The sequence below is a fragment of the Salvelinus fontinalis genome, chromosome 29 (assembly GCF_029448725.1).
Source record: "Salvelinus fontinalis isolate EN_2023a chromosome 29, ASM2944872v1, whole genome shotgun sequence".
Taxonomy (NCBI): Eukaryota; Metazoa; Chordata; class Actinopteri; order Salmoniformes; family Salmonidae; genus Salvelinus; species Salvelinus fontinalis.
The window spans coordinates 12,136,503-12,163,759 of NC_074693.1; positions in this window are offsets into that span (position 1 = coordinate 12,136,503).

Consider the following 27,257-nt stretch of genomic DNA (forward strand, 5'->3'; position numbering starts at 1 on the left):
GAGACAGCATAGTGACAGGACTGGTGGGACAGGTAATAACCCTGAGACAGCATAGTGACAGGACTGGTGGGATAGCTAATAACCCTGAGACAGCATAGTGGCAGGACTGGTGGGATAGCTAATAACCCTGAGACAGCATAGTGACAGGACTGGTGGGACAGGTAATAACCCTGAGACAGCATAGTGGCAGGACTGGTGGGATAGCTAATAACCCTGAGACAGCATAGTGACAGGACTGGTGGGATAGCTAATAACCCTGGGACAGCATAGTGACAGGACTGGTGGGACAGGTAATAACCCTGAGACAACATAGTGGCAGGACTGGTGGGACAACTAATAACCCTGAGACAGCATAGTGGCAGGACTGGTGGGATAGCATAGTGACAGGGCTGGTGGGACAGGTAATAACCCTGAGACAGCATAGTGACATGACTGGTGGGACAGATAATAACCCTGAGACAACATAGTGGCAGGACTGGTGGGATAGCATAGTGACAGGGCTGGTGGGACAGGTAATAACCCTGAGACAGCATAGTGACAGGACTGGTGAGACAGCTAATAACCCTGAGACAGCATAGTGGCAGGACTGGTGGGACAGCTAATAAGCCTGAGACAGCATAGTGGCAGGACTGGTGGGACAGCATAGTGGCAGGACTGGTGGGACAGATAATAACCCTGAGACAGCATAGTGTCAGGACTGGTGGGATAGCTAATAACCTTGAGACAGCATAGTGTCAGGACTGGTGGGACAGCATAGTGACAGGACTGGTGGGACAGATAATAACCCTGAGACAGCATAGTGGCAGGACTGGTGGGACAGCATAGTGGCAGGACTGGTGGGACAGATAATAACCCTGAGACAGCATAGTGTCAGGACTGGTGGGATAGCTAATAACCTTGAGACAGCATAGTGTCAGGACTGGTGGGACAGCATAGTGACAGGACTGGTGGGACAGATAATAACCCTGAGACAGCATAGTGGCAGGACTGGTGGGATAGCTAATAACCCTGAGACAGCATAGTGACAGGACTGGTGGGACAGATAATAACCTTGAGACAGCATAGTGGCAGGACTGGTGGGATAGCATAGTGACAGGGCTGGTGGGACAGGTAATAACCCTGAGACAGCATAGTGACATGACTGGTGGGACAGATAATAACCCTGAGACAACATAGTGGCAGGACTGGTGGGATAGCATAGTGACAGGGCTGGTGGGACAGGTAATAACCCTGAGACAGCATAGTGGCAGGACTGGTGGGACAGATAATAACCTTGAGACAGCATAGTGGCAGGACTGGTGGGACAGCTAATAACCCTGAGACAGCATAGTGGCAGGACTGGTGGGACAGATAATAACCCTGAGACAGCATAGAGACAGGGCTGGTGAGACAGCATAGTGACATGACTGGTGGGACAGCTAATAACCCTGAGACAGCATAGAGACAGGGCTGGTGAGACAGCATAGTGACAGGGCTGGTGAGACAGCTAATAACCCTGAGACAGCATAGTGACATGACTGGTGGGACAGCTAATAACCCTGAGACAGCATAGTGACAGGGCTGGTGAGACAGCATAGTGACAGGGCTGGTGAGACAGCTAATAACCCTGAGACAGCATAGAGACAGGGCTGGTGAGACAGCTAATAACCCTGAGACAGCATAGTGACAGGACTGGTGGGACAGCTAATAACCCTGAGACAGCATAGTGACATGACTGGTGGGATAGCTAATAACCCTGAGACAGCATAGTGACAGGACTGGTGGGACAGCTAATAACCCTGAGACAGCATAGTGACAGGACTGGTGGGATAGCTAATAACCCTGAGACAGCATAGAGACAGGGCTGGTGAGACAGCTAATAACCCTGAGACAGCATAGTGACAGGGCTGGTGAGACAGCTAATAACCCTGAGACAGCATAGAGACAGGGCTGGTGAGACAGCTAATAACCCTGAGACAGCATAGTGACAGGACTGGTGGGACAGCTAATAACCCTGAGACAGCATAGTGACATGACTGGTGGGACAGATAATAACCCTGAGACAGCATAGTGACAGGACTGGTGGGACAGCTAATAACCCTGAGACAGCATAGTGACAGGACTGGTGGGACAGCTAATAACCCTGAGACAGCATAGTGTCAGGACTGGTGGGACAACTAATAACCCTGAGACAGCATAGTGACAGGACTGGTGGGACAACTAATAACCCTGAGACAGCATAGTGGCAGGACTGGTGGGACAGCTAATAACCCTGAGACAGCATAGTGGCAGGACTGGTGGGATAGCTAATAACCCTGAGACAGCATAGTGTCAGGACTGGTGGGACAACTAATAACCCTGAGACAGCATAGTGACAGGACTGGTGGGACAACTAATAACCCTGAGACAGCATAGTGGCAGGACTGGTGGGACAGCATAGTGACAGGGCTGGTGGGACAGCTAATAACCCTGAGACTGCATAGTGTCAGGACTGGTGGGACAGCTAATAACCCTGAGACAGCATAGTGTCAGGACTGGTGGGACAACTAATAACCCTGAGACAGCATAGTGACAGGACTGGTGGGACAACTAATAACCCTGAGACAGCATAGTGGCAGGACTGGTGGGACAACTAATAACCCTGAGACAGCAGAATGACAGGGCTGGTGGATTGATATAGCTCTGTTCTCTGTTTAAACTTGAGGTTGACAATCCTCAATCCTCATCTTGTCATGGGAAAACTCAGTAAAACACTAAATGAACTGCTGTTAGCCTTCAGATCACGCTGCCAGTGGGCAAAAGTCCCTCTTCAGTCTTCCCTCTGCATGTGTATATGCAGCAGAAGTATCAGAGCAGGTCATGTCCCTGTCTCATAGGCTATTCTCAGCTTCATGCTACTATGGGTGAAACTATGCTACTTCATGCTACTATGGGTGAAACATGTCTAGATCTGGAAATTAAATGGGAATAAAAGTATGTTTTCAAGTAAGAATGTAACACCATGTACTAGGGATGGTAGGGCTGGTAGAGCTGGTAGGGCTGTAACACCATGTACTAGGGCTGGTAGGGCTGGTAGGGCTGTAACACCATGTACTAGGGTTGGTAGGGATGGTAGGGCTGGTAGGGCTGGTAGGGCTGTAACACCATGTACTAGTGATGGTAGGGCTGGTAGAGCTGGTAGGGCTGTAACACCATGTACTAGGGCTGGTAGGGCTGTAACACCATGTACTAGGGCTGGTAGGGCTGTAACACCATGTACTAGGGCTGGTAGGGCTGTAACACCATGTACTAGGGCTGGTAGGGCTGGTAGAGCTGGTAGGGCTGTAACACCATGTACTAGGGATGGTAGGGCTGGTAGAGCTGGTAGGGCTGTAACACCATGTACTAGGGATGGTAGGGCTGTAACACCATGTACTAGGGATGGTAGGGCTGGTAGAGCTGGTAGGGCTGTAACACCATGTACTAGGGATGGTAGGGCTGGTAGAGCTGGTAGGGCTGTAACACCATGTACTAGGGATGGTAGGGCTGGTAGAGCTGGTAGGGCTGTAACACCATGTACTAGGGATGGTAGGGCTGTAACACCATGTACTAGGGCTGGTAGGGCTGGTAGGGCTGTAACACCATGTACTAGGGATGGTAGAGCTGTACCACCATGTACTAGGGCTGGTAGGGCTGGTAGGGCTGTAACACCATGTACTAGGGCTGGTAGGGCTGTAACACCATGTACTAGGGCTGGTAGGGCTGTAACACCATGTACTAGGGATGGTAGGGCTGGTAGGGCTGTAACACCATGTACTAGAGATGGTAGGGCTGGTAGGGCTGGTAGGGCTGTAACACCATGTACTAGGGCTGGTAGGGCTGGTAGGGCTGTACCACCATGTACTAGGGCTGGTAGGGCTGGTAGGGCTGTAACACCATGTACTAAAGATGGTAGGGCTGGTAGGGCTGGTAGAGCTGTACCACCATGTACTAGGGCTGGTAGGGCTGGTAGGGCTGTACCACCATGTACTAGGGCTGGTAGGGCTGGTAGGGCTGTAACACCATGTACTAGGGCTGGTAGGGCTGGTAGGGCTGTAACACCATGTACTAGAGATGGTAGGGCTGGTAGGGCTGGTAGGGCTGTAACACCATGTACTAGGGATGGTAGGGCTGGTAGGGCTGGTAGGGCTGTAACACCATGTACTAGGGCTGGTAGGGCTGTAAAACCATGTACTAGGGATGGTAGGGCTGGTAGACCTGGTAGGGCTGTAACACCATGTACTAGGGCTGGTAGGGCTGGTAGGGCTGGTAGGGCTGTAACACCATGTACTAGGGCTGGTAGGGCTGTAAAACCATGTACTAGGGATGGTAGGGCTGGTAGACCTGGTAGGGCTGTAACACCATGTACTAGGGCTGGTAGGGCTGTAACACCATGTACTAGGGATGGTAGGGCTGTAACACCATGTACTAGGGATGGTAGGGCTGTAACACCATGTACTAGAGATGGTAGGGCTGGTAGGGCTGGGGGCTGGTAGGGCTGTAACACCATGTACTAGGGATGGTAGGGCTGGTAGGGCTGGTAGGGCTGTAACACCATGTACTAGGGCTGGTAGGGCTGTAACACCATGTACTAGAGATGGTAGGGCTGGTAGGGCTGGGGGCTGGTAGGGCTGTAACACCATGTACTAGGGCTGGTAGGGCTGGTAGGGCTGTAACACCATGTACTAGGGCTGGTAGGGCTGGTAGGGCTGTAACACCATGTACTAGGGATGGTAGGGCTGGTAGGGCTGGTAGGGCTGTAACACCATGTACTAGGACTGGTAGGGATGGTAGGGCTGTAACACCATGTACTAGGGATGGTAGGGATGGTAGGGCTGTAACACCATGTACTAGGGTTGGTAGGGATGGTAGGGCTGGTAGGGCTGTAACACCATGTACTAGGGATGGTAGGGATGGTAGGGCTGTAACACCATGTACTAGGGATGGTAGGGCTGTAACACCATGTACTAGGGTTGGTAGGGTTGGTAGGGATGGTAGGGCTGGTAGGGCTGTAACACCATGTACTAGGGTTGGTAGGGATGGTAGGGCTGGTAGGGCTGGTAGGGCTATAACACCATGTACTAGGGTTGGTAGGGCTGGTAGGGCTGGTAGGGCTGGTAGGGCTGGTAGGGCTGTAACACCATGTACTAGGGTTGGTAGGGATGGTAGGGATGGTAGGGCTGGTAGGGCTGTAACACCATGTACTAGGGTTGGTAGGGATGGTAGGGCTGGTAGGGCTGGTAGGGCTGTAACACCATGTACTAGGGTTGGTAGGGATGGTAGGGCTGTAACACCATGTACTAGGGCTGGTAGGGCTGTAACACCATGTACTAGGGTTGGTAGGGCTGTAACACCATGTACTAGGGTTGGTAGGGCTGTAACACCATGTACTAGGGATGGTAGGGCTGATAGGGCTGTAACACCATGTACTAGGGATGGTAGGGCTGGTAGGGCTGTAACACCATGTACTAGGGTTGGTAGGGATGGTAGGGCTGTAACACCATGTACTAGGGCTGGTAGGGCTGGTAGGGCTGGTAGGGCTGTAACACCATGTACTAGGGCTGGTAGGGCTGTAACACCATGTACTAGGGTTGGTAGGGATGGTAGGGCTGTAACACCATGTACTAGGGTTGGTAGGGCTGTAACACCATGTACTAGGGTTGCTAGGGATGGTAGGGCTGTAACACCATGTACTAGGGCTGGTAGGGATGGTAGGGCTGTAACACCATGTACTAGGGATGGTAGGGCTGGTAGAGCTGTAACACCATGTACTAGGGCTGGTAGGGATGGTAGGGCTGTAACACCATGTACTAGGGATGGTAGGGCTGTAACACCATGTACTAGGGCTGGTAGGGATGGTAGGGATGGTAGGGCTGGTAGGGCTGTAATACCATGTACTAGGGCTGGTAGGGATGGTAGGGCTGGTAGGGTTGGTAGGGCTGTAACACCATGTACTAGGGCTGGTAGGGCTGGTAGGGCTGGTAGGGTTGGTAGGGCTGTAACACCATGTACTAGGGATGGTAGGGCTGGTAGAGCTGTAACACCATGTACTAGGGCTGGTAGGGATGGTAGGGCTGTAACACCATGTACTAGGGATGGTAGGGCTGTAACACCATGTACTAGGGCTGGTAGGGATGGTAGGGATGGTAGGGCTGGTAGGGCTGTAACACCATGTACTAGGGCTGGTAGGGATGGTAGGGCTGATAGGGCTTTAACACCATGTACTAGGGATGGTAGGGCTGGTAGAGCTGTAACACCATGTACTAGGGATGGTAGGGCTGGTAGAGCTGTAACACCATGTACTAGGGCTGGTAGGGATGGTAGGGCTGTAACACCATGTACTAGGGATGTAGGGCTGTAACACCATGTACTAGGGCTGGTAGGGATGGTAGGGCTGGTAGGGCTGTAACACCATGTACTAGGGATGTAGGGCTGTAACACCATGTACTAGGGCTGGTAGGGATGGTAGGGATGGTAGGGCTGGTAGGGCTGTAACACCATGTACTAGGGATGGTAGGGCTGATAGGGCTGGTAGGGCTGGTAGGGCTGTAACACCATGTACTAGGGATGGTAGGGCTGATAGGGCTGGTAGGGCTGGTAGGGCTGTAACACCATGTACTAGGGATGGTAGGGCTGATAGGGCTGGTAGGGCTGGTAGGGCTGTAACACCATGTACTAGGGATGGTAGGGCTGATAGGGCTGGTAGGGCTGGTAGGGCTGTAACACCATGTACTAGGGATGGTAGGGCTGATAGGGCTGGTAGGGCTGGTAGGGCTGTAACACCATGTACTAGGGATGGTAGGGCTGATAGGGCTGGTAGGGCTGATAGGGCTGGTAGGGCTGGTAGGGCTGGTAGGGCTGGTAGGGCTGGTAGGGCTGTAACACCATGTACTAGGGATGTAGGGCTGTAACACCATGTACTAGGGCTGGTAGGGATGGTAGGGCTGGTAGGGCTGTAACACCATGTACTAGGGATGGTAGGGCTGATAGGGCTGGTAGGGCTGGTAGGGCTGGTAGGGCTGGTAGGGCTGTAACACCATGTACTAGGGATGGTAGGGCTGGTAGGGATGGTAGGGCTGGTAGGGCTGTAACACCATGTACTAGGGTTGGTAGGGCTGGTAGGGATGGTAGGGCTGGTAGGGCTGTAACACCATGTACTATATCCTCATATTGCTACTGCTGTATCATCAAACTAACTATCTAGATTGGTCTCAGAAATGGCTAATATATGAATGTTATCTGATGTTAGCAAGGTCTTGATTTCCTGAACCTATTGCTACATACATTTAATATGTGCTATTTACAGCCCTTTCCTGGGTAAGTTATTAGAGATAAACATAATATGGAAAAGAGCAAACAAAGCAAGATTTAAAAAAACATACATTCAGCAGTCCATTAATCAGTTGGTGTGTGGAAGTGGGTGTGCTGTGGGGTTGAACCTGTGAACCCATAGGCTTGGCTCTCTCATCACTACCAAGCTGTTTGGGAGGGAGGGTGGACAATGATCCTGTGATGTAGCAGATGTAACAAATGTCCCCACGTGCTGTGGCAGCTTTCATAGCTGGGATCAGTTATTTTCCTCTTCTGGTGCACAGCTTCAGGATAGTCTATCTTGAGGAAGATATAGGCTCCTCTCAGGTTCTTAGATCTTTCCAGAACAGCTACCTTGTCCTTGAACCTCAAGAACTTGACCACTATCGGCCTGGGCCTGTCGCCTGGGCCGGTGGAAGGTTTTCCAGTCCTGTGGGAGCACTCCACCTCAATCTTCCTGTAGTTCATCTTCAGTTTCTCCGAGATCATTTCCCTCACTTTGTTTGCTGGTAGGGCTGAAAGGGCTGGTAGAGATGTATGGTAGGATCTATGCTGGTAAGGTTGGTAGAGCTAGTACAGATGGTAGGGATGGTAGGATGGTAGATATGGTAGGGATGGTAGGATGGTAGATATGGTAGGATGGTAGGTATGGTAGGGATGGTAGGGATGGTAGGAATGGTAGGATGGTAGGTATGGTAGGGATGGTAGGATGGTAGAGATGGTAGGGATGGTAGGGATGGTAGGGATGGTAGGGATGGTAGGGATGGTAGAGATGTATGCTGGTAGAGCTGGTTGGGATGTATGCTGGTAGGAATGGCAGGGATGTAATCTGGTAGGGCTGGTAGGGATGGTAGGGCTAATAGGGATGGTAGGGCTAATAGGGCCGTATGCTGGTTGTGCTGATAGGGATGGTAGGGCTGATAGGGATGGTAGGGCTGATAGGGATGGTAGGGCTGATAGGGATGGTAGGGCTGATAGGGATGGTAGGGCTGATAGGGATGGTAGGGATGATAGGGATGTTTGCTGGCAGGGCTGGTAGGGGAGATGTATAAAGGTATTGCTGGTAGGCTTGGTATGGCAGGTTGGCCTGGTAGTGGTGGCAGGGCTGGTAGGTCTGGTAGGGCTGGTTGGGATTGTAGTGCTGGTAGGGATTTATGCTGGTAGGGTTGGTAGGGATGTTAGGGTTTGTAGGGATATTAGAGATGGTACGGATGTATGCTGGTAGAGATGGTAGAGAAGTTAGGGCTGGTTTGGATCTTAGGAATGATAGGGATTGTAGGGCTGGTAAGGTGTTATGCTGCTAGGGCTGGTAGGGCTAATAGGACTGTTAGGCTTGGTAGGGATTCATGCTGGTATGACTGGTAGGGATGGTAAGGATGTATGCTGTTGGTGCAGGTAGGGCTGGTAGTGGGTCTAGGACTGTTAGGGATGGTAGGGCTAGTAGTGATGGTAGGGCTGGTAGTGATGGTAGGGCTAGTAGTGATGGTAGGGCTAGTAGTGATGGTAGGGTTGGTAGGGCTGGTAGTGATATAAGCTTGTTGGAATGGCGGGGATATATTCTGATAGGGATAGTAGGGTTGGTAGGGATGGTAATGGTGTATGATGGTAGGGATGTATGATGGTAGGAATATATGATGGTAGGGGTGTATGATGGTAGGGATGTATGATGGTAGGAATATATGATGGTAGGGGTGTATGATGATAGGGCTGGTAGAGATGTATGCTGACAGGGCTGGTAGGGACAGTAGGGCTGGTAGAGCCTGTATAGATGATTGGGATGGAAGAGATGGTAGTGATGTTTGATTACATTTACATTTACATTTAAGTCATTTAGCAGACGCTCTTATCCAGAGCGACTTACAAATTGGTGCAATCACCTTATGATATCCTGTGGAACAGCCACTTTACAATAGTGCATCTAAATCTTTTAAGGGGGGGGGGGGGGGTTAGAAGGATTACTTTATTCTATCCTAGGTATTCCTTAAAGAGGTGGTGTTTCAGGTGTCCCTGGAAGGTGGTGATTGACTCCGCTGACCTGGCGTCGTGAGGGAGTTTGTTCCACCATTGGGGTGCCAGAGCAGCGAACAGTTTTGACTGGGCTGAGCGGGAACTGTACTTCCTCAGAGGTAGGGAGGCGAGCAGGCCAGAGGTGGATGAACGCAGTGCCCTTGTTTGGGTGTAGGGCCTGATCAGAGCCTGAAGGTACGGAGGTGCCGTTCCCCTCACAGCTCCGTAGGCAAGCACCATGGTCTTGTAGCGGATGCGAGCTTCAACTGGAAGCCAGTGGAGAGAGCGGAGGAGCAGGGTGACGTGAGAGAACTTGGGAAGGTTGAACACCAGACGGGCTGCGGCGTTCTGGATGAGTTGTAGGGGTTTAATGGCACAGGCAGGGAGCCCAGCCAACAGCGAGTTGCAGTAATCCAGACTGGAGATGACAAGTGCCTGGATTAGGACCTGCGCCGCTTCCTGTGTGAGGCAGGGTCGTACTCTGCGAATGTTGTAGAGCATGAACCTACAGGAACGGGCCACCGCCTTGATGTTAGTTGAGAAGGACAGGGTGTTGTCCAGGATCACGCCAAGGTTCTTAGCGCTCTGGGAGGAGGACACAATGGAGTTGTCAACCGTGATGGCGAGATCATGGAACGGGCAGTCCTTCCCCGGGAGGAAGAGCAGCTCCGTCTTGCCGAGGTTCAGCTTGAGGTGGTGATCAGTCATCCACACTGATATGTCTGCCAGACATGCAGAGATGCGATTCACCACCTGGTTATCAGAAGGGGGAAAGGAGAAGATTAATTGTGTGTCGTCTGCATAGCAATGATAGGAGAGACCATGTGAGGTTATGACAGAGCCAAGTGACTTGGTGTATAGCGAGAATAGGAGAGGGCCTAGAACAGAACCCTGGGGGACACCAGTGGTGAGAGCACGTGGTGCGGAGACAGATTCTCGCCATGCCACCTGGTAGGAGCGACCTGTCAGGTAGGACGCAATCCAAGCGTGGGCCGCGCCGGAGATGCCCAACTCGGAGAGGGTGGAGAGGAGGATCTGGTGGTTCACAGTATCAAAGGCAGCCGATAGGTCTAGAAGGATGAGAGCAGAGGAGAGAGAGTTAGCTTTAGCAGTGCGGAGCGCCTCCGTGACACAGAGAATAGCAGTCTCAGTTGAATGACTAGTCTTGAAACCTGACTGATTTGGATCAAGAAGGTCATTCTGAGAGAGATAGCAGGAGAGCTGGCCAAGGACGGCACGTTCAAGAGTTTTGGAGAGAAAAGAAAGAAGGGATACTGGTCTGTAGTTGTTGACATCAGAGGGATCGAGTGTAGGTTTTTTCAGAAGGGGTGCAACTCTCGCTCTCTTGAAGACGGAAGGGACGTAGCCAGCGGTCAAGGATGAGTTGATGAGCGAGGTGAGGTAAGGGAGAAGGTCTCCGGAAATGGTCTGGAGAAGAGAGGAGGGGATAGGGTCAAGCGGGCAGGTTGTTGGGCGGCCGGCCATCACAAGACGCGAGATTTCATCTGGAGAGAGAGGGGAGAAAGAGGTCAAAGCACAGGGTAGGGCAGTGTGAGCAGAACCAGCGGTGTCGTTTGACTTAGCAAACGAGGATCGGATGTCGTCGACCTTCTTTTCAAAATGGTTGACGAAGTCATCCGCAGAGAGGGAGGAGAGGGGGGAGGGGGAGGAGGATTCAGGAGGGAGGAGAAGGTGGCAAAGAGCTTCCTAGGGTTAGAGGCAGATGCTTGGAATTTAGAGTGGTAGAAAGTGGCTTTAGCAGCAGAGACAGAAGTGGAAAATGTAGAGAGGAGGGAGTGAAAGGATGCCAGGTCCGCAATGGAGGCGAGTTCTCCTCCATTTCCGCTCGGCTGCCCGGAGCCCTGTTCTGTGAGCTCGCAATGAGTCGTCGAGCCACGGAGCAGGAGGGGAGGACCGAGCCGGCCTGGAGGATAGGGGACATAGAGAGTCAAAGGATGAAGAAAGGAGGAAGAGGAGGGTTGAGGAGGCAGAATCAGGAGATAGGTTGGAGAAGGTTTGAGCAGAGGGAATAGATGATAGGATGGAAGAGGAGAGAGTAGCGGGGGAGAGAGAGCGAAGGTTGGGACGGCGCGATACCATCCGAGTAGGGGCAGAGTGGGAATTGTTGGATGAGAGCGAGAGGGAAAAGGATACAAGGTAGTGGTCGGAGACTTGGAGGGGAGTTGCAATGAGATTAGTGGAAGAACAGCATCTGATGGTAGGGATGGTAAGGATGTTTGATGGTAGGGATGGTAGTGATGTTAGGGATGTTTGATAGTAGGGATGGTAGGAATGGTAGGGATGGTAGGATTGGTAGGGATGGTAGGATTGGTAGGGATGTTTGATGGTAGGGATGGTAGTGAAGTTAGGGATTGTAGGGATTGTAGTGATGTATGATGGTAGCGATGGTAGGGTTGGTAGGGATGGTAGGTATGGTATGGATGGTAGGATTGGTATGGCTGGTAGGGATGGCAAGGATGGTAGGGATTGTAGGGATGTTTGATGGTAGGGATGGAAGGAATCGTAGGGATGGTAGGGATGTTTGATTGTAGAGATGACATGGATGGTAATGATGATTGATGGTAGATATGGTAGGGATGTTAGTGAAGTTTGATGTTAGGGATGGTATGGATGGTAGGGTGGTATGATAGAAGGGATGTTAGACAGTAGGGATGTTTGACAGTAGGGATGTTTGACAGTAGGGTTGTCTGTCGGTAGTGATGATAATTATGGTAGGGATGGAAATGATGGTAGGGATGGTAATGATGGTAGGGTGGTATGATTGAAGGGATGTTAGACAGTAGGGATGGTAATGATGGTAGGGATGGTAGAGATGGTAGGGTGGTAGGGATGGTATGGATGGTATTGATGGTAGAGATGGTAGGGTGGTAGGGATGGTGGTGATGGTAGGGATGGTAATGATGGTTGGGATGGTAGGGATGGTAATGATGGTAGGGATAGTGGTGATGGTAGGGATGGTAGGGATGATAATTATGGTAGGGATGGAAATTATGGTAAGGATGATAGGGTGGTAGGGCTGGTAGTGATGGTAGGGATGGTAGTGATGGTAGGGTTGTCTGACGGTAGGGCTGGTAGGGATGTATCCTGGTAAGGCTGGTAGTGATGGTAGGGCTGGTAGGGATGTATCCTGGTAAGGCTGGTAGTGATGGTAGGGCTGGCAGTGATGGTAGGGCTGGTAGGGATGTATCCTGGTAAGGCTGGTAGGGCTGGTAGGGATGGTAGGGATGTATCCTGGTAAGGCTGGTAGTGATGGTAGGGCTGGTAGGGATGTATCCTGGTAAGGCTGGTAGTGATGGTAGGACTGGCAGTGATGGTAGGGCTGGTAGGGATGTATCCTGGTAAGGCTGGTAGGGATGGTAGGGCTGGTACTTATGGTAGGGCTGGTAGGGATGGTAGGGATGTTTGATGTTAGGGATGGGATGGATAGTAGAGATGGTAGGGAAGGTAATGATGGTAGGAATGTTAATGTTGGTAGTGATGTTATGGATGGTAGGGATGTTTGATGTTAGGGACGGTAGGGATGGTAGGGCTGGCAGTGATGGTAGGGCTGGTAGGGATGTATCCTGGTAAGGCTGGTAGGGCTGGTAGGGATGGTAGGGATGTATCCTGGTAAGGCTGGTAGTGATGGTAGGGCTGGTAGGGATGTATCCTGGTAAGGCTGGTAGTGATGGTAGGACTGGCAGTGATGGTAGGGCTGGTAGGGATGTATCCTGGTAAGGCTGGTAGGGATGGTAGGGCTGGTACTTATGGTAGGGCTGGTAGGGATGGTAGGGATGTTTGATGTTAGGGATGGGATGGATAGTAGAGATGGTAGGGAAGGTAATGATGGTAGGAATGTTAATGTTGGTAGTGATGTTATGGATGGTAGGGATGTTTGATGTTAGGGCTGGTAGGGATGGTAGGGATGGTAGGGATGTTTGATGTTAGGGCTGGTAGGGATGGTAGGGATGGTAGGGATGTTTGATGTTTGATGTTAGGGACGGTAGGGATGGTAGGGATGGTAGGGATGTTTGATGTTTGATGTTAGGGATGGGATGGATAGTAGAGATGGTAGGGAAGGTAATGATGGTAGGAATGTTAATGTTGGTAGTGATGTTATGGATGGTAGGGATGTTTGATGTTAGGGACGGTAGGGATGGTAGGGATGGTAGGGATGTTTGATGTTAGGATTGGTATGGATGGTAGTGATGGTGGAGATGGTAGGGATGTATGATGGTAGGGATAGTAGTGATGGTAGGGCTTGTAGTGATGTTAGGGATGATAGTGATGGTAGGTCTTGTAGTGATGGTAGAGATGGTAGTGATGGTAGGGCTGGTTGGGATGGTAGGGATGGTAGTGATGGTAGTGATTGTAGGGATGGTAGGGCTGGTAGTGATGGTAGTGATTGTAGGGATGGTAGGGCTGGTAGTGATGGTAGTGATTGTAGGGATGGTAGGGCTGGTTGGGATGGTAGGTCTTGTAGTGATGGTAGAGATGGTAGTGATGGTAGGGCTGGTTGGGATGGTAGGGATGGTAGTGATGGTAGTGATTGTAGGGCTGGTTGGGATGGTAGGGCTGGTAGTGATGGTAGGGCTGGTTGGGATGGTAGGGATGGTAGTGATGGTTGGCCTTGTAGTGATGGTTGGGCTTGTATTGATCGTAGGGCTTGCAGTTATGGTGGGGATGGTATGGATGGTAGGGGTGGTAGGGATGTTTGATTGTGGGGATGTTTGATTGTGGGGATGTTTGACGTTCGGGTTGTCTGATGGTAGGGGTGGTAGGAATGGTAGTGATGTATGCTAGTAGGGCTGGTAAGGATTTATGCTGGTAGGGTTGGTAGGACTGGTAGGACTGGTAGGACTGGTAGCGATGGTAGCGATGTATATTGGTAGGGATGGTAGGGCTGGTAGGGATGGAAGAGATGGTACTGATGGTAGGACTGGTAGCGATGGTAGGGTTGTATGCTGGTAGGGCTGGTAGGCATGTATGTTGGTAGTGATGGTAGGGATGGTAGTGATGGTAGGTCTTGTAGTGATGGTAGGGTTGGTAGGGTTGGTAAGGCTTGTAGTGATGGTAGAGCTTGTAGTGATGGTAGGGATGATAGTGATGGTAGGGATGATAGTGATGGTAGGGATGGTAGTGATGGTAGGACTTGTAGGGATGGTAGAGCTTGTAGTGATTGTAGGGATGATAGTGATGGTAGTGATGGTAGGGCTTGTAGGGATGGTAGTGATGGTAGGACTTGTAGGGATGGTAGAGCTTGTAGTGATTGTAGGGATGGTAGTGATGGTAGTGATGGTAGGGCTTGTAGGGATGGTAGTGATGGTAGGGCTTGTAGTGATGGTTGGGATGGTAGTGATGGTAGGGCTGGTAGTAATGGTTGTGATGGTAGTGATGTTTGATTGTAGGGATGTTTGATGGTAGGGGTGTATGATGGGAGGGATGGTAGGGAGGTATGATTGTAGGGATGGTAGGGGTGGTGGAGATGGTAGGGAAGTATGATTGTAGGGATGGTAGGGTTGTATGTTGGGAGGGATGGATGGTAGGGAGGTATGATTGTAGGGGTGGTAGAGATGTATGTTGGGAGGGATGGTAGGGAGGTATGATTGTAGGGATGGTAGAGATGGTAGGGAAGTATGATTGTAGGGATGGTAGGGTTGTATGTTGGGAGGGATGGATGGTAGGGAGGTATGATTGTAGGGGTGGTAGAGATGTATGTTGGGAGGGATGGTAGGGAGGTATGATTGTAGGGATGGTAGGGAGGTATGCTAGTTGGGCCGATATGACTGGTAGGGATTGTAAGAATGTATCCAGGTAGGGCTGGTAGCGATGTATCGTGCTTGGGCTGGTTGAGATATATCCTGCAAGGGTTGGTAGGGATGTACTGTAAGAGCACAGTTCTATCTACGTTTTTATAGTTTATACAGGACTAAGCCTATAAAATCAACATTGGCTAATCAGATTCCCAGGCTGACGTAGACCTGTATGAGTTATGTTGAAGCGGTACCAATTCTATGATGTTATCAAACAGTCCTCTCTCTCTCTCATTCGATCCAGACAGACGGTAGGACAGGGTGCACCAGACAGACTCCTCTCTCTGGCATCACCAAAGGTGCGTCCAAAATGGCACCCATATTCCCTTACTTCCCTATGATTGCATAATACTACAAGGCTCTGGTCAAAAGTAGTGCACTAAATAAGGAATAGGGTAGCTGTTGGGACGCATAACCAAATCTTTCTTTCTTTGATTGTCTGAGCTGATTTTCCATCAATCGTGTCTCTCCTCGTCTTCCCTCCCTCTCTCTGTCTCAGACATTAAACTGTGTGAAGAGGATTTAACAAAACATCTTTCTCCCATCTCTTTAGCCTCGCTCCTGTCTCTATCACCTTGGTTCAGCTGTGAAGCCATGCTGTGAAGCCACGCTGTGAAACCACGCTGTTGAAGCTATGCTTTGAAGCCATACTGTTGAAGCCACGCTGTGAAACCACACTGTGAAGCCATGCTGTGAAGCCATGCTGTGAAGCCATGCTTCTTTATACTGTGGCCTTTACTGTCTTTTGAATACCTCTGTATCAGTATTGTGGTGAAAGCTTCCTTCACATGTTTCTGAAACCTCATACGACAGGTTATTCCTAGTGTGTCAGTCCATATAAAACACATGTTTTCCATGTCTCTATAGAACCCTCCTGTCATTATTACCCTTGTAACACTGTTTCATGTTGCGTTATGCACATGAAGGGAGGTGCTTGGAAGGTTCTGATGTCGTTCCATATCAAAACTGCACATATTGAAGTTGGAGTCCTCTTGTTATATTCCTGGCCGGTCAATCACAGTATAACTGTCAACCTGTTGAGGAAATGTCACCCCGTGAGTCAGACAGATAGTATCACAGTAAAACTGTCAACCTGTTGAGGAAATGTCATCCCGTGAGTCAGACAGATAGTATCACAGTATAACTGTCAACCTGTTGAGGAAATGTCACCCCGTGAGTCAGACAGATAGTATCACAGTATAACTGTCAACCTGTTGAGGAAATGTCACCCCGTGAGTCAGACAGATAGTATCACAGTATAACTGTCAACCTGTTGAGGAAATGTCAGTTCATGAGTCAGACAGATAGTATCACAGAATAACTTTCAACCTGTGGAGGAAATGTCAGTTCATGAGTCAGACAGATAGTTTATTAACTGTAATGTCACATCATGAGTCTGACAGATAGTATATTAACTGTAATGTCACATCATGAGTCTGACAGATAGGTTATTAACTGTAATGTGACATCATGAGTCAGACAGATAGGTTATTAACTGTAATGTCACATCATGAGTCTGACAGATAGGTTATTAACTGTAATGTCACATCATGAGTCTGACAGATAGGTTATTAACTGTAATGTCACATCATGAGTCTGACAGATAGTTTATTAACTGTAATGTCACATCATGAGTCTGACAGATAGTTTATTAACTGTAATGTCACATCATGAGTCTGACAGATAGTTTATTAACTGTAATGTCACATTATGAGTCTGACAGATAGTATATTAACTGTAACGTCACATCATGAGTCAGACAGATAGTATATTAACTGTAATGTCAGTGTGATAAAGCATAAGTCTTGGTGGGGATGATAATTGTTCATTTATTCATATGGTTTGCATTCATCTTTTTGTTCATAATTGAAAGCAATATTGATTACATTTCGCTCACCTTCACCTTTGATGAAACGTTGGACAAGATTTAGAAAAAATGTCACTCTGACTTTCTTTGCGTTTATATGCGTGTGTTTGTGTGTGTGTGTGTGTGTGTGTAAGAGAGAGTTTGTGTGTGTGTGTGTGTATGAGAGAGAGTTTGTGTCTGTGTGTTTGTGTGTGTGTGTGTGTGTGTGTGTGTGAGTGTGTGTGTGTATGAGAGAGAGTTTGTGTGTGTGTGTGTGTGTGTGTGTATGAGAGAGAGTTTGTGTCTGTGTGTGTGTGTGTGTGTGTGTGTGTGTGTGTGTGTGTGTGTGTGTGTGTGTGTGTGTGTGTGTGTGTATGAGAGAGAGTTTGTGTGTGTGTGTGTGTGTGTGTGTGTGTGTGTGTGTGTGTGTGTGTGTGTGTGTGTGTGTGTGTGTGTGTGTGTGTGTGTGTGTGTGTGTGTATGAGAGAGAGTTTGTGTGTGAGTGTGTGTGTATGAGAGAGAGTTTGTGTCTGTGTGTTTGTGTGTGTGTATGAGAGAGGGTTTGTGTGTGTGTGTTTGTGTGTGTGTGTGTGTGTGTGTGTGTGTGTGTATGAGAGAGAGTTTGTGTGTGTGTATGAGAGAGAGTTTGTGTGTTTGTGTGTGTGTGTGTGTGTGTATTTGTGTGTGTGTATGAGAGAAAGTTTGTGTGTTTGTGTGTGTGTGTGTATGAGAGAGAGTTTGTGTTTGTGTGTGTGTGTGAATGGTCTGATATAGTTAACCATATTTAATTTAATTTGTATTATCTGCACTGAAGTTGCACCACTGTTGTCTGTGGGGGAGTGGCAATCTTTACCTAGGATCACCTTCAGTGCTCGGCTGTCTCCACCATGTCTGTCCAAACAATTTTGATTTGCTGGTTTTAAGCATTACATTTTCAAATAGCTCTTTGTTGACTGTCGCTGGGTGTTATCGTCCACCATCAGCACCGGCCTATGCCCTCACTAACCTAAGCTCTTTCCTGGCCCCTTACACTAAGTCTGAATTTGTCCTGCTAGCTGATCTAAACTGGGACATGCTTAAACCACCTGACCAAGTCCTAAAGCAATGGGACTCTCTAAATCTTTCTCAGATTATAACCAATCCCACAAGGCATGACTCCAAACAACCAGAAAAGGCTACACTCCTCGATGTTATCTTCACAAATAATCCTGAGAGGTATCAGTCTGGTGTTTTCTGTAATGACCTTAGTGATCACTGTTTTACAGCCTGTGTTCGTAATGGCTGCTCAGTGAAAAGACCTGTCCTGATTTGTCGTAGACGCTTGGTAAAAAACTTTAATGAGCAAGCCTTCCTTCATGACCTGGCCTCTGTAAATTGGTATAGAATCAGCTTGATCCCCCCCCTCTGTCAAAAATGTTTGGACCTTCTTTTTTGATATTTTCAGAGGTAATGTTAACAAACACGCCCCATAAAGAAAATGAGAATTAAAGACAGGTTCTGCTCCTGGTTCGACCGTGATTTTGCAGAGTTACTCCACCTCAAGATTTTGATGAAAGGCTCGGCACACGCATACTCAGGCTGACTGGCTCTCGTTCAGGAAAATGAGAAATAAGTGCACTCAGGCTATCCGGAAGGCCAAGGTTAGTTACTTTAAGGAGCAGTTCTCTCTCTGTGAGTTTAACCCCAAGAAGTTCTGGAAAACGGTTAAAGACATGGAGAATAAACCCTCCTCCTCACAGCTGCTCATGTCCCTTAATGTTGATGATGTGGTTATTACTGACAAGAAGCACATGGCTGAGCTCTTTAATCACCACTTCATTATGTCAGGATTCCTATTTGACTCAGCCATGCCTCCTTGCCCGTCCAACATTTCCTCATCTCCCACCCCTTCTAATGCGACTAGTCCCGATGCTTCCCCCTCTTTGTCCCCTCTTCCGCTACAGAGTTTCTCCCTGCAGGCCACTGAGTCTGAGGTGCTAGAGGAGCTCCTTAAACTTGACCCCAAAAAGTCAGATGGTTTAGACCCTTTCTTCCTAAAGGTTTCAGCCCCTATCATCGCCAAGCCCATCTCTGACCTTTTTAACCTGTTTCTCCTCTCTGGGGAGGTTCCCATTGCTATGAAGGCAGCCACAGTTTGTCCTTTATTTAAAGGGGAGATCAAGCTGATCCTAACTGTTCTAGGCCTATTTCTATTTTGCCCTGTTTATCAATAATGTTGAAAAACTTGTCAACTGACTGGCTTTCTTGATGTCTGTAGTATTCTCTCCGCTCCTCTTTCACCCCAGCTGCCAAACTAACCCTGATTCAGATGACCATCCTACCCATGCTAGATTACGGAGACATAATTTCTAGATTGGCAGGAAAGGGTGCTCTTTTTTTGCAGCTAGATGTTCTTTACCATTCTGCCTTCAGATTTGCCACCAGAGCTCCTTATAGGACACATCACTGCATCACTCTATACTCCTCTGTAAACTAGTCATCTCTGTAGATGACCCACTGGTTGATGCTCATTTATAAAACCCTCTTAGGCCTCACTCCCCCCTGTCTGAGATATCTACTGCAGCCCTCATCCTCCACATATAACACCCGTTCTGCCAGTCACATTCTGTTAAAGATTCCCAAAGCACACACATTCCTGGGTCGCTCGTCTTTTCAGTTCGCTGCAGCTAGAGACTGGAATGAGCTGCAAAAAAACCTCAAACTGGACAGTTTTATCTCAATTTCTTCATTCAAAGACTCAATCGTGGACACTCTTACTGACAGTTGTGATTGCTTTGCGTGATGTATTGTTGTCTCTACCATATCTTGTCATGTTGTATTGCTACCATGCTGTGTTGTCTTGTGTTGATGCCATGCTATGTTGTTGTCTTAGGTCTCTCTTTATGTAGTGTTGTGTTGTCTCTTGTCATGATGTGTGTATTGTCCAATATTTTTATTTAATTTATTTACATCTTTTTTAATCCCAGCCCCCAACCCCGCAGGAGGCCTTTTGTCTTTTGGTAGGCCGTCATTGTAGGTAAATCAAGGTTAAATCAAATAAAGAGTTCAAACAGGTCATAATAGCAAGCATGGCTCTCTGTAGGTTAAATGGACCAGTACAGCCCAGGTTGGCTCTCTGTAGGTTAAACAGACCAGTACAGCCCAGCAGAGTAAGACAAGGGAACCTATCTCAACATGACGGAGAGTAAGACAGGGGAACCAATCTCATCATGATGGAGAGTAAGACAGGGGAACCTATTTCAACATGACGGAGAGTAAGACAGGGGAACCAATCTCATCATGACGGAGAGTAAGACAGGGGAACCAATCTCAACATGATGGAGAGTAAGACAGGGGAACCTATTTCAACATGACGGAGAGTAAGACAGGGGAACCTATTTCAACATGACGGAGAGTAAGACAGGGGAACCTATTTCAACATGACGGAGAGTAAGACAGGGGAACCAATCTCAACATGACAGAGAGTAAGACAGGGGAACCAATCTCATCATGACGGAGAGTAAGACAGGGGAACCTATTTCAACATGACGGAGAGTAAGACAGGGGAACCTATTTCAACATGACGGAGAGTAAGACAGGGGAACCTATTTCAACATGACGGAGAGTAAGACAGGGGAGCCTATCTCAACATGACGGAGAGTAAGACAGGGGAACCTATTTCAACATGATGGAGAGTAAGACAGGGGAACCTATTTCAACATGACGGAGAGTAAGACAGGGGAACCTATTTCAACATGATGGAGAGTAAGACAGGAGAACCTATTTCAACATGACGGAGAGTAAGACAGGGGAACCTATTTCAACATGACGGAGAGTAAGACAGGGGAACCTATTTCAAAACGAAAACGTGACACTATGACAGACACATACGATTTAATACCACCGGGAATGGTAAAGGTCGAAACCCATCTGTTAAAATCAATAAATGACAAACTGGACATACTTGAACTAGTCAGTAAGGATGTAAAAGAGTTGAAGGCGAACCTCGAGATGAGTGACGAAAAAGCTGCAACATTGGAGAAAGACACAAACAAGCTAATATGGACAGTCAATAAGATTGAAACCAAAGTGAATGAACTTAAAAAGGAGAACATCGTTCTGAGAGAAGCCTTACTTGACATACTGACTAGATCCATGAGAGAGAATCTGGTACTTACAGGTATCCAAGAGAAAGAAGGAGAAGTTCCTGAATATGTAGTTAGAGAGTTCCTCCTTACAGCGCTTCAGATCCCACGTGAAGCTATCGACAAAATCCAACTCGAACGTGTACACCGCTTCCGACAGAGAGGGCAGAGGTATGAACGCCCAATCGGTGCCAAATTTGCTTTCTTTAAAGATAAAATAATGGTTAAAAGCCTGGGTGAAAGACTTGCTTGCACGAAAATAGGCATGAATGACCAGTTCCCGAAGGAAAGTACAGAACCGTGTAAAGTTCTATATCCAATATTAAAGGAAAATAGATTGAAAGGGGAAAGAGTAGCTCTAGTAGTCGATAAACTATATATTGATAACCAATTGTTCAGAGACACAAAGACCACTCCATGTCTATTCCAAAAATTACAAAGTTCTTATAGAGGAGACAAATAATGAAACAAACAATACTAGCCATGGTATGAATTGCAATGATACCAAAACATATATAGCTTTTCTATCTATCTTCAAATATAACTGATTGGAACACAAAAGCACTAATTCAACATGGCAGAGATAAAAACACAGCAGACAGAAGGCTCAGTATGTGGGTATGTGTGGATGTATTGAGATGGATGGTGTGTGTTTTATGGGGTTTGGGAAAATGTGGCGTTAAGTGAGTGAGAAAGGAAACGGATGCATATCCCAGAACCAATGTATGTCTGTGAGCAGGGGTTGTGAGAGAACTTTCAATGTTGTGCAGATGAGGGATATACATTTTCTAATGAATTATACATCTTATAGATTTATTTATTTATCATGGTGGAACTGCATTTTAAAATTAATTATACATCAAATGTATTTATTTATGGTCCTATCTTGATGGAACGGTCCACAACCCTAAACCTTAGACACCCACCTGAACGACCCAGATACTAAAGAGAAGTCCCTATCTGTTTTATGGGCCTGCTGTAAGCTGCCTGTATGCAGCCATACTGTGGTCAGAGACCTTCTAGAGCAGCACCGCTGTAACGGCTGTCTCTCTCCTCATCCTCGGACGAGGTGAGGAGAGAAGGATCTTCAGACCAAAAAGCAGCTTGAGGGAAATAAGCCATCTTTTTATTTATTACGCTGATGGCAACACGAAAAAACAAAACACTTTCAAAAATACAAAACAAGAAAACGACGTATACGAAACCTGAACATAAACTTACATAACTAACACGTAACACTTACGGACAGGAAACATACTACATCGAAACGAAACGAAACGAAACGAACAACCGAAACAATCCCGTATGGTGTAAGACATAACACAGACACAGGAGACAATCACCCACAAACAAACAGTGAGAACACCCTACCTAAATATGACTCTTAATTAGAGGAGAACGCAAAACACCTGCCTCTAATTAAGAGCCATACCAGGCAACCAAAACCAACATAGAAACAGATAACATAGACTGCCCACCCAAAACACATGCCCTGACCTAAACACATACAAAAACAACATAAAACAGGTCAGGACCGTTACAGAACCCCCCCCTCAAGGTGCGAACTCCGGGCGCACCAGCACAAAGTCCAGGGGAGGGTCTGGGTGGGCAGTTGACCACGGTGGTGGCTCCGGCTCTGGACGCTGTCCCCACACCACCATAGTCACTCCCCGTTTCTGTCTTCCCCTCCCAATGACCACCCTAAAACTCACATCCCCTAAATAAACGGCCAGCACCGGGACAAGGGGCAGCACCGGGACAAGGGGCAGCACCGGGACAAGGGGCAGCACCGGGACAAGGGGCAGCACCGGGACAAGGGGCAGCACCGGGACAAGGGGCAGCACCGGGACAAGGGGCAGCACCGGGACAAGGGGCAGGTCCCGGCTGATATACTCTGGCAGATCCCGGCTGTGGGACTCTGGCAGGTCTATGCAGGCTGACGGCTCTCGACGCTCATGGCAGGCTGACGGCTCTCGACGCTCATGGCAGGCTGACGGCTCTCGACGCTCATGGCAGGCTGACGGCTCTCGACGCTCATGGCAGGCTGACGGCTCTCGACGCTCATGGCAGGCTGGCGGCTCTCGAGGCTCATGGCAGGCTGGCGGCTCTCGACGCTCATGGCTCGCTGGCGGCTCTGGCTGCTCATGGCTCGCTGACGGCTCTGGCAGATCCTGTCTGGTTGGCGGCTCTGGCAGATCCTGTCTGGTTGGCGGCTCTGGCAGATCCTGTCTGGTTGGCGGCTCTGGCAGATCCTGTCTGGTTGGCGGCTCTGGCAGATCCTGTCTGGCGGGCGGCTCTAGCGGCTCCTGTCTGGCGGGCGGCTCTAGCGGCTCCTGTCTGGCGGACGGCTCTGTAGGCTCATGGCAGACGGGCGGCTTTGCAGGCTCATGGCAGACGGGCGGCTTTGCAGGCTCATGGCAGACGGATGGCTCAGATGGCGCTGGGGAGACGGATGGCTCAGATGGCGCTGGGGAGACGGATGGCTCAGATGGCGCTGGGGAGACGGATGGCTCAGATGGCGCTGGGGAGACGGATGGCTCTGGCCGGATACGGCGCACTGTAGACCTGGTGCGTGGTGCCGGAACTGGAGGCACCGGGCTAAGGATAAGCACCTTCCTACTAGTGCGGGGAGCAGGGACAGGGCACACTGTATTCTCAAAGCCCACTCTATACCTGATGCGAGGTACCAGCACTGGTGACACCGGGCTGAGGACAAGCACATCAGGATTAGTAGGGAGAGAATATACAATGTGTTCAGGGCTCTGGAGACGCACAGGAGGCTTTGTGCGTGGTGCCGGAACTGGAGGCACCGGGCTAGATACACGCACTACAGAGAGAGTGCTTGGAGGAGGAACTGGGCTCAGGAGACGCACTGATAGCCTAGTGCGTAGTGTAGGCACTGTAGGTACTAGGCTGGGGCGGGGAGGTGGCGCCGGAAATACCGGACCGTGGAGGCGTACTGGCACTCTTGAGCATTGAGCCTGCCCAACCTTACCTGGTTGAATACTCCCGGTTGCCCGACCAGTGCGGGGAGGTGGAATAACCCGCACAGGGCTATGTAGGCGAACCGGGGAAACCATGCGTAAGGCAGGTGCCATGTATGCCGGCCCGAGGAGACGCACTGGAGACCAGACGCGTTGAGCCGGCCTCATGACACCTGGCTCAATACCCAATCTAGCCCTACCAGTGCGGGGAGGTGGAATAACCCGCACTGGGCTATGCACTCGTACAGGAGACACCGTGCGCTCTACTGCGTAACACGGCGCCTGCCCGTACTCCCGCTCTCCACGGTAAGCCTGGGAAGTGGGCGCAGGTCTCCTACCTGCCCTTGGCCCACTACCTCCTAGCCCCCCCCAAGAAATTTTTGGGAATTACTTACGGGCTTTTTGGGCTTCCGTGCCAGACGCGTTCCCTCATAGCTCCGGTTCCTCTCTCCGGTAGCCTCTGCTCTCCTCAGTGCCTCCAGCTGTTCCCATGGCTTTTCGGGCTTCCAGCCACGTCTCCTTGCTGCCTCTTCATATCTCCGCCTCTCTGCCTTCGCTGCCTCCAGCTCAGCTTTAGGGCGGCGATATTCTCCTGGTTGAGTCCATGGTCCCTTTCCATCCAATATTTCCTCCCATGTCCATGAGTCCTGGTTTACCTGTCCCTTACTCCATTGAGTTTTCCCTTGCCGCTTGGTCTTAGCGTGGTGGGTGATTCTGTAACGGCTGTCTCTCTCCTCATCCTCGGACGAGGTGAGGAGAGAAGGATCTTCAGACCAAAATGCAGCTTGAGGGAAATAAGCCATCTTTTTATTTATTACGCTGATGGCAACACGAAAAAACAAAACACTTTCAAAAATACAAAACAAGAAAACGACGTATACGAAACCTGAACATAAACTTACATAACTAACACGTAACACTTACGGACAGGAAACATACTACATCGAAACGAAACGAAACGAAACGAACAACCGAAACAATCCCGTATGGTGTAAGACATAACACAGACACAGGAGACAATCACCCACAAACAAACAGTGAGAACACCCTACCTAAATATGACTCTTAATTAGAGGAGAACGCAAAACACCTGCCTCTAATTAAGAGCCATACCAGGCAACCAAAACCAACATAGAAACAGATAACATAGACTGCCCACCCAAAACACATGCCCTGACCTAAACACATACAAAAACAACATAAAACAGGTCAGGACCGTTACAACCGCCCCCTCAAGATTCTGATCCTGCCTGGCAGGGTTGGTCCTGCAGAGCCAGAGCCCCCTGAAGGGAGAGCATCATATACAAAGGAATTCTCAAAGCTGCTAATGAGAACCTTGATGACCTTGTACCTAGCCGGTGGGGATTCCCAGGCAGTGGCATTGTTGGCTACACTAGTTGCAGTAACCCATGGGGGGGAGGGGGGGGTCACACTCGGACATTCAGAGAGGGGGCATATTATTGTGGCCCTGGTGGCACAAAATCAAAGGTCTGACTGCACGGAGATGCTTGGGAATATGGTCACTACGGGGGACCATGTTGTGGGGGTTTCAGGGGAAAGTGGTATATCTCTGAGAATCTGAGTCTATGGTTGTTGTGGTGGAAAGGGGTTGCGTGTATGTGTGTGTGTGTGTGTGTGTGTGTGTGTGTGTGTGTGTGTGTGTGTGTGTGTGTGTGTGTGTGTGTGTGTGTGTGTTTGTGTGTGTGTGTCCCACAACTGTTGCGAGGGAGTAAAATATGTTAGAGACTATATAGGATGAATCACAATAATTGTTTGCTAAAATAATAATTGCTTGCCATACTGTAATGTTGGTAATGGTGAGACTGATAAGAGATAAAATTCCTTTGCATAAACTGCCTACATTACTACAAATATTAATAGCTAATTATAGAAAATAAGATAAACAGGAATATTTAAATATATATATATATTTTAATAGCTATATATAATACAAATAGAAGTGAGGGTGATGGAAATGCATTTGGCGGGTGTTCTACTTCTGTTCTGTGGGTGGCTCTGTGTGCTCTTATCGAAGGATGGGTCCTGGTCTCTCCGGGGCCCTGGGATCCGGGGGGTCGGGGGTGGTCTGCTTCTGTTCTGTGGGTGGCTCTGTGTGCTCTTATCGAAGGATGGGTCCTGGTCTCTCCGGGGCCCTGGGATCCGGGGGGTCGGGGGTGGTCTGCTTCTGTTCTGTGGGTGGCTCTGTGTGCTCTTATCGAAGGATGGGTCCTGGTCTCTCCGGGGCCCTGGGATCCGGGGGGTCGGGGGGGGTCTGCTTCTGTTCTGTGGGTGGCTCTGTGTGCTCTTATCGAAGGATGGGTCCTGGTCTCTCCGGGGCCCTGGGATCCGGGGGGTCGGGGGTGGTCTGCTTCTGTTCTGTGGGTGGCTCTGTGTGCTCTTATCGAAGGATGGGTCCTGGCCTCTCCGGGGCCCTGGGATCCGGGGGGTCGGGGGTGGTCTGCTTCTGTTCTGTGGGTGGCTCTGTGTGCTCTTATCGAAGGATGGGTCCTGGCCTCTCCGGGGCCCTGGGATCCGGGGGGTCGGGGGTGGTCTGCTTCTGTTCTGTGGGTGGCTCTGTGTGCTCTTATCGAAGGATGGGTCCTGGCCTCTCCGGGGCCCTGGGATCCGGGGGGTCGGAGGTGGTCTACTTCTGTTCTGTGGGTGGCTCTGTGTGCTCTTATCGAAGGATGGGTCCTGGCCTCTCCGGGGCCCTGGGATCCGGGGGGTCGGGGGTGGTCTGCTTCTGTTCTGTGGGTGGCTCTGTGTGCTCTTATCGAAGGATGGGTCCTGGTCTCTCCGGGGCCCTGGGATCCGGGGGGTCGGGGGTGGTCTGCTTCTGTTCTGTGGGTGGCTCTGTGTGCTCTTATCGAAGGATGGGTCCTGGTCTCTCCGGGGCCCTGGGATCCGGGGGGTCGGGGGTAGTCTACTTCTGTTCTGTGGGTGGCTCTGTGTGCTCTTATCGAAGGATGGGTCCTGGTCTCTCCGGGGCCCTGGGATCCGGGGGGTCGGGGGTGGTCTGCTTCTGTTCTGTGGGTGGCTCTGTGTGCTCTTATCGAAGGATGGGTCCTGGTCTCTCCGGGGCCCTGGGATCCGGGGGGTCGGGGGTGGTCTGCTTCTGTTCTGTGGGTGGCTCTGTGTGCTCTTATCGAAGGATGGGTCCCGGTCTCTCCGGGGC